The sequence below is a fragment of the Papaver somniferum genome, chromosome 1 (assembly GCF_003573695.1).
Source record: "Papaver somniferum cultivar HN1 chromosome 1, ASM357369v1, whole genome shotgun sequence".
Taxonomy (NCBI): domain Eukaryota; kingdom Viridiplantae; phylum Streptophyta; class Magnoliopsida; order Ranunculales; family Papaveraceae; genus Papaver; species Papaver somniferum.
Window position 1 is genome coordinate 155,095,045 of NC_039358.1, and position 14,636 is coordinate 155,109,680.

The 14,636-nt window shown below is 43.7% G+C and overlaps 1 long non-coding RNA gene across 1 annotated transcript; it reads left to right on the forward strand.

Moving 5' to 3' along the window:
- The first annotated feature begins 118 nt into the window (after positions 1-118).
- LOC113305215 lies at positions 119-14,425 on the forward strand. The gene is made up of 4 exons (XR_003338490.1): positions 119-528; positions 13,034-13,154; positions 13,316-13,379; positions 13,466-14,425. It is a non-coding gene; the product is annotated as an uncharacterized LOC113305215 (long non-coding RNA).
- The last annotated feature ends 211 nt before the right edge of the window (positions 14,426-14,636 follow it).

The following is a 14,636-nucleotide window of genomic DNA, read 5'->3' on the forward strand; positions in this document are numbered from 1 at the left end:
TAAACTTGTTTCAGCCACAGTCGTTATATTAGGGGTATTTTTGTAAATAACTAGTACTCCCTAATGGAGTATAAGAACTACTGTTGGAGCAACTAGTTTCTTTAGACCCGGTTTCAGGCTATAATCTACCATTCTCTCTTCAGTTCTTATCTTGTTCACAGACCAAGATCCCCTTCTTCTTCCACAGATAATATCTCTTTCGTCGTTTTTCATCATCACAATCCCTAAATCATAAAGCCTTTTGTTTTATCAACAGTTCAATATTGACAAAGTCTATTATTATTTTTTTCTCCTCAAATTCAACAAAGCCTCGAAGAACCCTAGAATAGAAATCCAGTTTTTCTCAATAATTAAGTTCAAAATCTAAGTCAGAAATTGAAGACAAACCTTCATTAAATCTATTCCAGAAGTTCACTGTCACAAATCATAACTTCATTAAAACCCCTATCTCAAATCAGGACGCATGTATTAACAAAAATCAAACATTGTAACCCTGGATCTAGTCTTTTCGCTCCTGAAATCATCAGAGTAATACGAATCTTGTTCTTGTTTGGTAAATTTGATATACTTTTTGTATTATTAACGATTTTGTGAGCACACAAACCTGCGAGGGGGTCCGAACGCTCACCATCAATCATTATCATCTAAAGAGATTGTGATGATGATATCCTGGTGTTGATTCATTGGCTCAAAACCTTCGGGTTTATCATGACCTCATCTAACAACTCCATGCGAGGCGTTTGCGCATGGGATATAAGTATTAAGGAAAACAAAACATATAAGTAAACATCCATGGAGCTAAATAAATGTAAAGTGCTGAAATATAAATAAGACCAAGGTTTACATGGTTCAGCACTAAGGCCTACATCCACGGGGTTTGTTGTTTTACTATGTTCTTCACGGTTACATGAATAGTCGAATGACTTTTGGGTTTACATGTTTCTCTCTTCTAAGTGATTAACTTACCCTTGCAATCTCTCTCTCTCTCTCTCTCTCTCTCTCTCTCTCCTTCTCTCCCTGATTTTTCCGATCCCCCTTCCTCTTGGTGGAGATTGGGTATTTATAAGGTTAGAACGTGGGACCCATCTCTGAAGACCGTTGGAACCTTATCTTCTTGTGTCCTTGCGTCCATCACGCGGAGGTCTGCGTTTGCCCCTTGATCCCGCAGAAGCATCCTCGCTCGTTCCACAGGTTGGTCGACACGTACACTGCTCAGAGTAGTTGAGGGGTCTGCTCGTGTCAGACAAGTGTCTTCTGCCCCTGTCAGTCCGTGTCAGCTAACTTTCTCTCCACCGTTGATCTTAGCTTCTCTTTTGGGGATGAGATAAAGTAACTCCTCGGGGTTTATTTGGTGTTTCGTGACGCATCATGTTTTGATGTTTTGGCCTGCATGCTTTCCACGTATCTTTTTATATACACGTGTCTGATAGTGAGATATATGTGTACACAATTTGCCCCTTTTCTTCGGGCTTGAATGACTAATGGGTGCCTTGAAGAAAAACTATCGTCGCATATTCTTCTCACTCCTAATAACTTCTCCTAGATACTTGGGCACGTCTTTTATTCGTGCATTAACTGCTTATGTAACGGGAACGTTTCCCATTCCTCCCTTAATTTCCTTCTCTTTCTTTCGGGTATTTTAAGGATAGAAAGAAAATTTAATTTCATTCTTGCTAAACGCTCTCTCAGTTTTCATTCTTTTTTCAGCCCTTAAATTTTCTGTCTGTCTTCATTGAACCTGTGACCTTAAATTCTCTGTCAGTCTTCATTGCACCTGTGATCTTAAATTCTCTGCCAGTCTTCACTGGACCTGTGATCTTAAATTCTCTCCACCTTAGCATTAATCACGCCCGCTTCCCCTGTTTGTTTCTTCTACTGTTGTTTTTGCCGGTAAGTTTTTCTTTTCTTTATTTCCACTGTTTCACGCTGTGTTGATTTGTGAATTCTCTGCTACTGTTGTTCCTTGTTTGTGATGAAGAACTTCTTCTGATGCTTGCATACGAGTTTGCCCCTGTTCTTCATCTTAAATTAAGGAAGCCACTACTTCGAGGGTGTGAATTTTATGAAATTTTGAGCATGTATACTAATTTTAGGGTTTCTGCGTTATCGTGTGTGTATTTCTATGGATGTGGTTTTTTGATCTTTGGTAATGTTTTTTGATTGTGTGTAACTTGTTCTTGATTTTATTCTTTTCGCAGCCATGTCTGACCGTCCGCGGCTTACTTATCAGACTCCTGATTCTGGGCTATCGAGATCTCCTCCGCGTCGAGAGTCTCAAGATGATGTTCTTCAGAGTCGAGTTTCTTCTGGAGCGAAAGCCTCGTCCTCTAGGGAAGAGATTCCTCCGACAATTTCGTCTGGTTCCCGAAGAGTCTTCGATCGCTCAGCGGCTCATCCTCGTGATGATACTAGGAGTACGCAGGCTCCGCCCCGCGTTGTTGCTTTTGACATTCCTCCTCTACGTTCGTTAGTGCCCGAGCATCATCTGCGGTCTTCTCCAACTTTTAAAGGGAAGAATACGAAGGGTGTAGATCCTAGGTCTGAATCTTCAAAGAATCCCCCCGTGAAGAGAAAAGCTTCGGAAGCGTTCGTTAGTTCATCCGGCCCCGCCGAGGAGGATGAGGCTGCTCCCTTGATACGCAGTGTCTCTGTTAGTAGGAAAAAAGTAACCTTCAAGCATATCGATCTCGAAATATTCAAGGAAAAGCATGAGCTTCAAGCCTTCGGGGTTCGTTTCTATGCCCCTGAGGATGATATTACGTATGAGCTTATCTCCAAGTATGAGTTCGATGAATTTCATTTGTTAACGACGGTTGGAGCATTCGAAGCTGGTCTTATGCTGCCGTTGTACAAATTAGGTGATTCCTTCTACTATGACGTGCTCGCTAGTCGTGAAGGCTCTTCCATCAATACTCACAGCCGTTCCGTATCCCAACTATCGGGGAATTATCTCCGCGCCCTGAAGGAATGCTATCTGCGGAGTAAGGGGGAAACGTCGATGACTGAGCCTGCTGTGCATGTAGGCGCGGAGGAGCATGACAACATTTGTGCTGAGGGGGTCGTGTCAGAGAAGGGAAAATCTGTCATTGATGCGCCTGCTGATAATCTTCCCCAGTCGCCGACGTCTGAGGGTGAGGACGCCATCATGGATTGGTTCAAGGAAAAGAATCTTCTATTTGTCTCTCATCCCGCCCCTGTTGTTGCTGGGGAAAAGGAATCAACCGCGTATACCTGTCGCATGATGGAGATGTCTTCTAAGGCGCGGGTGTCTGAAGCCTGGGGAAAAAGGATGACTGTTCCCGAAGCTACCCTTGTGCCGGATCCTCCTACTTCCGTTGCCGATATGATGGCCATCGCCGACGGGTATCAATATGGCTTTCCGCAGCAGCGTGTGCTGGAGGTAAATTTTCGTACATACTTCTACGTGACGATCAAATGCTTCAGTGAAATAATGTTTTGTCATCTTGATGTGTAGATGATGAGGAGTGAGCATTGTAACCACGTGCTGTATCAGTTCTTCAAAGCGAAATCTCTGAAGCTCGAGGCTAAGCTTCGTCACCGAGAAAAGGAATTATCTGCGGCTGAGGTGGAAATAGAAGAACTGAAGAAAAGCCTTAAGGAGAAAGAAAAGCTGGGTGAAGCAGAGGCCGGTCTTCGTTCAGAACTTGTTGATGTGCGCGCTGAGTTAGAGCAAACTCGTAGCCAAGTTTCCACTTTCACAGGTTTGGTTCTTTTCCCTCGCCGTATGTCGTCATTCTTCTATTTCTTAGTTGTTCTGTCTGAGTCTCCCCACCCTATCTCCAGTGGGTGGCGTCCCCGAGCTGATATGGCTTCGAAACGAAAGAGCTCGGCAAAAATCTCGTATTAGAGATTTGGTTGAGAAAATTAAGAGTGAAGCTAAGAAATGGGATGCTCGGGCTGAGGTATGGCGCGCGCGGTATGTTCAGATGGTCGACATGCAAAATCTGTACAACCATGATCGTGCTTTATTTAATGGCACACTGCTGTAGACCCGTGATAATCTGCGGGAAGCCCGTGAGCGTACTTCCTTATTGGAATCTAGGATTCAGCTGCTGGAAGAAGAATTACAGACGGCTCGATCCATTCCTCTTTCAGGGGTCCAGGATAATATGCTCTGTCTTTCCAGAGAAAGAGATGATGCTCGTGCTGAAGTCTACGCTCTCAGCAATGCTCTTTCCGCGTCCCGTGCCGACGTAGCTCGTCATGCTGAGTCTGAGAGGAATCTTGAAGTGTGCATGTACAGACTCAGCAAAGGGGTCTCAGAGATAAATAAAGAGGTCGACCACCTTCGTCATATGGACTCGATGAAGCAGGTAGAATTAGATGCCTGTCAATTTAATCTCACCAACCTTCAACTAGACTATAAGAAATTATCCGCGGAATATGACCATCTTGATGAAGCGCGAGATGCGGTTGTTAATGAGTATGAAGAGGCTTCGGCTTGTGTCGAAGGTATAATCCCATTTCATCGAGTGTGACCATGTTTTTTTTCTACGCTAACTCCGTGGTGTTGTCTTTTTCAGAGCTCGAGGGACGCCTTCGCGTCACAAATGAAAAACTTGAAAAGGCTCAATCTTCCTTAGCGCAGCAGGAAGAACAGACCAATCACTTCAAGAATTTAGCAGCAACCCGCGAGGAGGCCGTTGGTGCTGCTTCTAGAGAAGTGAATCATCTATCTTCGTTATTATCCCAAGCCCAACAGCGGACAACAGTTATTAAGCACAAGGCTCGTTGTCAATTGGCTGAGGAGACGAACAAGATGCTGGAGAGGATAGAACTTGGCCTAAGGAACGAACATGGTCTCATGAAGAACTATCCTCGTCGTCCCGTTCCTTCTGCCTTGCCCAGCTCCTCGGGCCCCTCTTCTGGTGGGAGCGTCCCATCAAGTCTTCGGAATAATCCTTCCGATGGGGCCGCCATCTAGGTAGAGACCGCAGCATTCTGTATGGTCCGCGACATCATTATCCTTTCACTTTTTGTAATCATGTAACAAGGATATTTTTTTGCTGATAATCCTGTAAAAGGAATATTTTTTGATTGTGTATCCTTGAATTTGGCCTTTCACTTCTTGTAATCATCCTTTATGAAATGAATCCTCTTCTTGATATACCTGCAATGTTGGTTTGTTTTTATTTTAAGCATTTGTGAAAAAACAAAACAAAAGTTTTTAAGTGTTTGGGTGCGATACTGAAGGACGGTACCTTCGTGATCGTCTTGAGACCTGTCACCCCGCTGGCGAATCCTGGGCCAGAGGATTCCCAGACGGTGGGGGCCGGGGCAACGTTCTAGGATATGGGATTAAAATATTTACACACCCATTCCGTCGACCTGTTGCCTTAAGATTGGTTGGGTATCTCTTTCTGCTGGGTGCCTTCCCCCTGGTCCTACACTTATGGACACTGATGGGGGAGCCCTGAGAGATTGTAGATTAACTACTTTCCCCAATATTGTCGGTAGATTCCACTGACTTGATAATTTGAAAGATTGTTTGATTGATAAGTTGAGGCCTGCAATTCCTCTTCCAGAGATAGAAACATGTGGAGCGGTCAGGCTCCCTTCTTCTTCTGGTACACTCCAAGCAGATTCAAATCTGCGTTGCTCCTATGGGAAGTATGGTTTGAGCCACTTAGCATTCCAAGGATGCCGGAGGACCTCGCCTTTTAGATTACGAAGGTAGTAGGAACCATTACCCGCAACGTCGTGTATTATAAAAGGTCCTCCCCATGTAGGTGCTAACTTTCCCCATTTCTTTTCTTGCTGATACCGTGGGATTGTTCTCAACACATACTGTCCCTCTACAAAATTCCGTATCTTTACCTTTTTGTTGTACTCCCTTGCTAGTCTTCGTTGATAATTTTCCATCTTTTGCAATGCTACTTCCCTTCTTCCTTCCAAGTCGTCCAACCTTTCTAACATCATATCTGTTGTGAGGTTTTTCTCCCAAGATTCGGTCTTCGTGGTTGGCATGAGGATTTCCGTAGGTATGACTGCTTCAGCTCCATAAGTTAGAAGAAACGGGGATTCCCCGGTGGCGGATCTTCGTGTTGTCCTGTATGCCCATAACACATTGTGCAGTTGTTCGCACCATCTTCCCTTATGCTCGTCTAATTGTTTTTTGAGTATAAGGGCGAGGGTCTTGTTGGTAGCTTCCGCTTGTCCGTTGTTTTGAGGGTATATGGGGGTGGACTTTTTCTTTCTTATTTTGAAAGTATCGAAGAGCATGTCTATATTTTTCCCCTGTAATTGCTTGCCGTTATCAGATACAATTTCAGCAGGTATACCAAATCTGCAAATGATGTTCTGGAATATGAAAGTGAACACATCCGCGTCTCTGATCCTGTCCAAGGCCTTATCCTCCACCCATTTACTGAAGAAGTCCGTGGCTACTATCAAAAATCGTCTCTTCCCTGATCCTTCGATGAAAGGCCCGACGATGTCTACGCCCCATTTTGCAAATGGCCACGGGCTATCGACGGAGTTTAACATTGTTGCCGGTGCGTGGATCTTTTTTGCGAAGCGCTGACATTCTTCACATCGTCGGGACATCCTCGCGGCATCTTGTATCATTGTCGGCCAGTAATATCCTTGCGTTTTTGCTTTGTCAGCTAGTGATCTCATGCCGCTATGATTCCCCGCGTCACCATAATGGATATCATTTAGAATTTGATGCCCCTCTTTCCGGGACAAGCAGCGTAGTAATGGTCCAAGGAAGGATTTCCTATACAGGACCCCATCCCGAAGATCATATCTTCCCACTTTGGAGAGTATCTTCCTAGCTTGTTTCTGATCCGCAGGTAAGCTTCCTTTTTCGAGAAAGGCATGTATTGTCACCCTCCAGTCATCTTCGTTGCTGAAGTCTTCGTCTTGATTTGCTCTTGACAGGATATCCTCTTCGTCAAAGTCATTATGGATGTCTTCTCCTACCTGGTCTTCGATATTTTCTTCCACCGTATCTTGATTGGTAGCGAAGGAGAATTGAGATGCAATCGAAGGCTCGTATACCCTTGCTATTTTAATAGCTTCGGCATTTTTATCCCTCAGCATGGATGATATATATGCTAGGGCATCCGCGTGCCTGAGGTCCCTTATGCATAAGTGCCGGAACTTAATGTTCGGGATTTGTGATGCCAATGTTTGGACCAAGGCCATGTAAGCTGAAAGGGTGTCATCGTACACATTATAATCGAGCCCTATTTGCCATATGACAAGCTGCGAATCACTTGTCAGCCTTACATCGGTTACCCCCATCTCTATTATTATACGTAGGGCATGTACGACAGCTTCGTATTCAACAATGTTGTTGGTATGCTCTTTGAATTCCAATCTAAGTGCCTGTATAATCCTTTCTCCAGTTGGGGTGATAATGACAATGCCTATTCCTGCTCCTTCCTTATTTTTAGATCCGTCGACAAAGACTTCCCATTGTCTTTGACTCGCAGGTTCGAGGATATCCATTGGATCCTTGATTTCTTCCTCGGCTTCTGGTATTCCCTTAATCTCTTCGTCGTTGTCAAGGGGGAGGTCTGCTAAGAAATCTGCCAGAACTTGGGACTTCTGAGAATGTTGAATTTCATGAATGATGTTGAATTGGTCCAGATGGGTGTTCCATTTGGCTATTCGGCCCACTTTTCCCGTGCTTTTGAGGACTGCTTCCAATGGTGCTTTGCATGGTACCCTGACGAGGTGAGTTAGGAAGTAGGTTCTCAGTTTTTGGGTAGCCCATACCAGTGCGAGGATGAGTTGTTCAATCTTAGTATAATTTCTTTCCGCAGAATTGAGTGTCTTGATGACGTAATAGATAGGCTGTTCTACCTTTGTATTGTTTTTGACTAATACCGCGCTGACTGCGTCCTCCGTTGTTGCTATGTACAGTGCCAAAACCTCATCAGGGTCTGGCTTCTGCAGGATCGGGATTGAGGCTAGATGTTCTTTGATTTTTTGGAATGCTTCCTCGCATTCAGCGGTCCATTCGAACCTGCTCCCTTTTTTGAGAATATTGAAGAAATGTTTGCATTTGTCCGAAGACCGTGCAATAAATCTGCCCAACGCTGCTATAGACCCATTGAGCTTCTGCACTTCCTTTAGATTCTTTGGGGACGACATATCTACTATGGCTTGAATCTTTGCTGGGTCTACCTCGATGCCCCTTTTTGTTACCAGATACCCGAGGAACTTCCACGAGGTGACACCGAAAGTACATTTCTCCGGATTCACTTTCATGTGATGCTGTCTCATTGCTTCGAAGATATTCCTCAGGTCCTGGTGGTGATTTTTACGCAGCTTGCTTTTGACGAGCATGTCGTCCACGTAGACTTCTAGGGTTCCTCCAATCCATGGCTTGAAGATAGCATCGACCATCCTTTGGTATGTTGCCCCTGCGTTTCGAAGTCCGAAAGGCATTCTGGTATAGCAATAAAGGCCATGTGGGGTATAGAACGCTGTGTGTGGCTGATCTTCTTCTGCCAGGGATACTTGGTTGTAGCCAGAATGTCCATCCATGAATGATAGTTCTTCGTATCCTTCTACTGCTTCTACCAGCTGGTCTATGCTCGGTAGGGGATAGCTGTCCTTTGGACATGCCTTGTTGAGATTAGTAAAGTCGATGCATATTCTAACCCCTCAATTTTTCTTAGGAACAATGACCATGTTGGAGATCCAGGTAGGGTACTTGACTTCCTTGATAAATCCTGCGTCTAGTAGCTTCCGAAGTTCTGTTTCTACTGCCTCATGATACTCTGGAGCCACTTTTCGTATTTTCTGCCTGAACGGGGGCGTGCCCGGTTTGATGCGTAGTTCATGTTGGATTACTTTTGGGTAAATCCCTGGCATATCTCCTAACTTCCAGGCGAACACATCCGCATATTCCTTAAGTAATTTGGTTAAGGAATGTTCTCTTCCTTCGTCCATGATGGTCCCGATTTTTATCATCTTCGGGTCTTCTTCCGTTCCTATGTTGATTTCCTTTACGGGTTCTACTGGTGTGAACACAGGCTTCGGGTTTCCGAGGACTGGGACGCTCTTTAATTGCTATTTAGCGTGTTTCTGTTCTTCGCTGGTTGTTGAGGTACTTGTTTCCGTGCTTTGGACATTACCATCTTTCGTCAAGCCCTTTCCTGTAGTTTCCTTAAGGAACAGGTCTACAGCCTTCTCTTTCGCGGTTTCTTGATTTTTTACTCTTCGGATTTTTCGCTGCTCTTCTTGCTCATTGTTGATATGATCCTGAGTGACCTGACACTCTCGCGTAGTGATCCGATCTCCCTTGATCTCCATTATTCCCTCAGGTGTTAGAAATCTGATATATTGGTGGTATGTTGCCGCAACTCCTTTGAGCTTATGTACCCATTTTCGTCCAATAATAGCGTTGTAGGGGGAAGGGGTGTCCACCACACTGAATCGGGTTTCCAGTTTCATGGGCCCTGCGTTAACCTGTAACACGATGTCTCCCAAGGGCTTCGTGGCTGCTCCATTGAATCCGTAGATGGTGTGATAAGAGGTCATTAACTGTTCATCATGGAGCTTCATCCGTTTGAATGTATCATAGAATAGGACGTTTACAGAGCTTCCCCCGTCTATGAGGATCTTTTTGAGGTTACATCCAGCTACTGGTAATGTTAGGACCAAGGGATCGTTATGGTCTTCCATATCTTCTTCGATATCCTCGGCATCGAAGATGATAGGAGATTCCATCCATTCTTCGTGTTCGTCAACCGCTATCCCATCGACCTTATATAACTCGCAGCGGTCTTCGAATTGCTTCCGTAACCTTTTTCCAATCTGCGCTGTGAGTGAGGGTCCTGTGGCTTCGGAACACGAGATGGTGTTGATTGTTCGGTTTCCTTCCGGAAGTTGGACTGGTTTGGTTCGTTTCCTTTCGTATGTAATGTTTGAGCTCTCCCGCATCAATTAATTTTTGGATCATTATTTTAAGGTTCTTGCACTTTTCGGTCTGGTGTCCGTTGAAACAGTGATATTCACAGTAATCTTTAGACTTCTCGGATCTCGGGGGATGCTTTCCCTTAGACCATGGCCACTCTAAGTTTTCCCTCCCTTTGATCTCTCGTAGGATACGAGCATAGCTAGCGTTGAGTTTCGTGTAAACTTGATCTTCGAATTTTCGGTCGCCTGTTCTTCGTTCATCCCTCCGTTCCTTCCTATCTTCGTGAGGTCTCTCCCCTGAGCAACTTCTTTTGGACCCATTGGTTTGTTCCGCTGAATTGGTGCGGTGAGACCTCTGCGGATATGCCCTCGGGTTTTCCCGTTGAATTTCTTCAAGTCGAGCGTGCTTTTCGATAATTATTCGAAGATCTCCCTCTGTCTTGGGCACGCTCCCATGAATTTCAACAAATAGGGGACTCATTCGGTCTAAGCCCCATTTGTAGAAGTTGATGCTTACCACTGGGTCCACGCTCCCTATGGCTTGGAAGATCTTGTGCCATCTGTTAGTGTACTCCCTCGTGGTTTCCTTGTAGCCAATTTCTAGTGAAAAGAGCTTATCCATCCCGGTGTTTACAGTCTTGTTGTACGTGTATGTTCTTAAGAATTTCTCTGCGAGTTGATCATATGAGTGGATGGAGTTTGGTGGCAGATTATCAAACCATGATAACGCCGATCCCTTCAGGCTTGACGGGAAGTATCTGCAGAGTACGGCGTCGTTCTGACCCCATCTAGCTAAGACACGGTTGTAGTACCGAATATGTGCAGCAGGGTCGCTGGATCCATCATAGCATTCGAACGTTGGGACAGGGAATTTCAGTGGAATAGGGGTGTTGGCCAAGCGATGAGTTAAGGGCGTGGAGTTAGCTTCTCTCATGACCTCTTCTAACCTTCCCCCGCCTTGTTTATTTTTTAATTGCCTGATCTCGGCCATCATCTCATCTCGTAGTTCCTCCATTGCGCGTTGGTGCTCTAAATTCTTCGGCTCATTACCGTCTGACTCTCCATCGTCATAATCTGGGTCGGATACGCTACGTCTCCTTGTCGCGTCTTCATTAGCCGCTATGACGACTCACAGTCTCGGTTTGGCTCTGGTGCTTTGGAGCTTGCTTTATCAAGTTGTTGGCTGGTCTTCGTGCTTAGAGCAATCCGCTCCTTTAAATCTTGATTTTCTCTGGCAAACAGAGCTACAGCTTCTGCGTAAACCTGCTGGCTCTTCCTCAGTTCCTCAAGCTCAGCCATTAGTCGGTGTGATTGGTTGGACCCCTGATTGGGAGTCCCAGCGCGTGCTGCTACAGCCATGGTGCCTCCCTCCCCCATGGTCTGTACTAAAGGTGGCAGGGGTTCAGCTTCGGTTGCTGGTATTTCCAAATTGGGGTGAGCGCCCCTCTGCGGTGCTAGAGCCGCCGGTATGGTTTGATTCTGATCATTTGTTAGTGGCATTCCAAAAGTTAGAAGGTGCGCGGGTTGGAATTTTCTGGATTCATCCACCCTTTCTCTTGGTTGATTAAGTTGACTCATGGCGAAGGTATTGCTAGCCTCCGCAGCCTTCGGGACTACCGCAGCCTCCCCGTACTTTGTCGTTGCTGCTCTGAGAGCCGCCGCTGCAACTGAATTAGCGTTCATAGGTGAAGTGATTTCCGCAGTATCTTGCCTTCGATTGGTCATTTTAGCTTTATCTCCTTTCTGCTTGCTTCGGGTGATGACCGGGGTTGTCCTGGGTGTTTCTTTTGACAAAGCTTTGGATTTTCCTGCTTCCTGCGTCGTTTCCATCACGTGCCTTTTGTTGATAATGAAATCTCGCCGAAACTTGCCTTCTTTACTCACAATACGTTCTTTCTGCATAAGTTATTTCAAACAACAAAAACGGGAATATCCGCGTGAAGCGGGTTAGTTGGAGAAATACAATCTTCCAAGAGAGAATTAATACACGCAAGTTATAATATACGGGTTAAATTTTTATTAAAGGAGATCCTTAGTATAAAAACTACGAAAATTGTAAATCCGACGGATTAGAACAATAACTCTTATCGAAGATAAAAGGTGGGTTTTTGAACATAATACAGTTAACGAATGATCTATACGGTCCGAGCTGATAAATCAGAGCAATCATATGCCAATTTAAAATGAAATCACAGGACAAGATAAATCTTTTACCGGGACGAAGTCCCTGTTTCTAGCGCCAAATTGTGAGCACACAAACCTGCGAGGGGGTCCGAACGCTCACAATCAATCATTATCATCTAAAGAGATTGTGATGATGATATCCTGGTGTTGATTCATTGGCTCAAAACCTTCGGGTTTATCATGGCCTCATCTAACAACTCCATGCGAGGCGTTTGCGCATGGGATATAAGTATTAAGGAAAACAAAACATATAAGTAAACATCCATGGAGCTAAATAAATGTAAAGTGCTGAAATATAAATAAGACCAAGGTTTACGTGGTTCAGCACTAAGGCCTACATCCACGGGGTTTGTTGTTTTACTATGTTCTTCACGGTTACATGAATAGTCGAATGACTTTTGGGTTTACATGTTTCTCTCTTCTAAGTGATTAACTTACCCTTGCAATCTCTCTCTCTCTCTCTCTCCTTCTCTCCCTGATTTTTCCGATCCCCCTTCCTCTTGGTGGAAATTGGGTATTTATAAGGTTAGAACGTGGGACCCATCTCTGAAGACCGTTGGAACCTTATCTTCTTGTGTCCTTGCGTCCATCACGCGGAGGTCTGCGTTTGCCCCTTGATCCCGCAGAAGCATCCTCGCTCGTTCCACAGGTTGGTCGACACGTACACTGCTCAGAGTAGTTGAGGGGTATGCTCGTGTCAGACAAGTGTCTTCTGCCCCTGTCAGTCCGTGTCAGCTAACTTTCTCTCCACCGTTGATCTTAGCTTCTCTTTTGGGGATGAGATAAAGTAACTCCTCGGGGTTTATTTGGTGTTTCGTGACGCATCATGTTTTGATGTTTTGGCCTGCATGCTTTCCACGTATCTTTTTATATACACGTGTCTGATAGTGAGATATATGTGTACACAGATTTAATTTCACTTTATTTTCTCTCGTTTTTGTTTTTTTTGCAGTAAGGTGTTTCCTTTTCTATTTTCACCTATAACTTCTCCGAATGAAGATAGGGGTCTTTATGGATTCAAAGTCTTAAAATCTGAAGGGTTTTCATTGCTTCGTTGATGAAGCTATCGAAAGGTATGCCTTCTATTGGACATAAAAAATGCAATATATTATTTTTGTCATGTAAATTTATCTGAATTTGAATATTTGGGGGTACGGTAAGGGATTGCTCATGTAATTGATTGATTTTTGGACTTAAATTGTTCTGGTATTATTGATTGAGTACTCATATTCAGGTACGTATTAGGTATGCTCTGTAGTGGATTCAACAGAACTTTGTTGGAATACTCATCCCGATAGGTACACTGATTCTTTGAGAAACTAATGTTTTGGTGTTTATCTGTTGTGGGTTTATTGAAAGTTCTTCTCTTTTTCTTTCTTGGTAGAGAATATGTGGAGGAGGCTAATAAGGCGACTATTAGAATTCATGAATATCTACATGTGAGGAGACCGTTGTCTATTCAGTTATGGTGTTTTGAGTTTTTGTTTGTTCTGCATTCAATTCATTGTTGTTCACGGGTCTATTTAGGTAAGTATACAATTTGCATGTGTATTGTCAATTATGGAGGAGGATCCTATAAGTAAACAATGACAGACTCTTTTCTTCTTTTTCTACGTGTTCGTTCAAAATAAATATATATAGTTAGGCGTTGATGATGTATGATGTGCAAGGACAATAACAATCAAGCTTTTTATGCTGGATTTTCCTTACAGTTTCTGAATAAAAATCACTGCCTTTACAATGCAGTATTAAAGGCCAAGGGTTTAGTGAGATGTGTATTATCAAGCGTTTAGTGAGATGATTTCAAAGTTGAGAAGGAATGGAAGATTCATGGGACTCTTAAAACTAGCCAAGAAAATGGTGTTGTTGTTGTTGATTCATTGGGTTGAATAGTTATGGTTTATAGATGTCCAAAATTGTTGGGTTTGTATCCAAACTCGAATTTGCAGGTGGAGAAGCTGTGAGAGGAGCTCAAACCAATCAGGGAAAACTGCATAGCTACTGTTCGTCGAAATTCCTGAAAGAAGAGGACATTTCTTAGTATGAATTTCATGTTCATTTATTCGAGCATTCTGTTGTAGTTTGAGATTTGGCTAATTATAATTTGTGACCATTCAACCAATTTGGAACTGACACAAGGTGGGATATCATTTCTACTTAAAAATGATATGACTTAGGTGTTGATTATGCTAATCAAAAGCGCTCATCTTTAGCCCTAACCCAATAGTATATGTCACATTTTAAAATTGGTTGGTTACAAGATTTGTATGACCTGATCTTGGATTGTTCTATGCTAATTAAATGCACTTGTTTTTCATTAATTATGGACCTGATGCTTCCATTTTAGTAAGTGTTATCTTATGTGTAGCTAGCTTGTACAAACAATTGAATATGGTTGCCTTTTGAATTTATGTATGTGTAGTGTACACTGTGTTATTGCTGTTAGTGGAGGAAAATGTTCGCTACCTGTATCCGAGAGACACATGCTAGCTAATTTTTATTTTCATTTTAAATGAGGTGATGCAGGTAGCCCCGGTGCATATATTTGTGTTTCA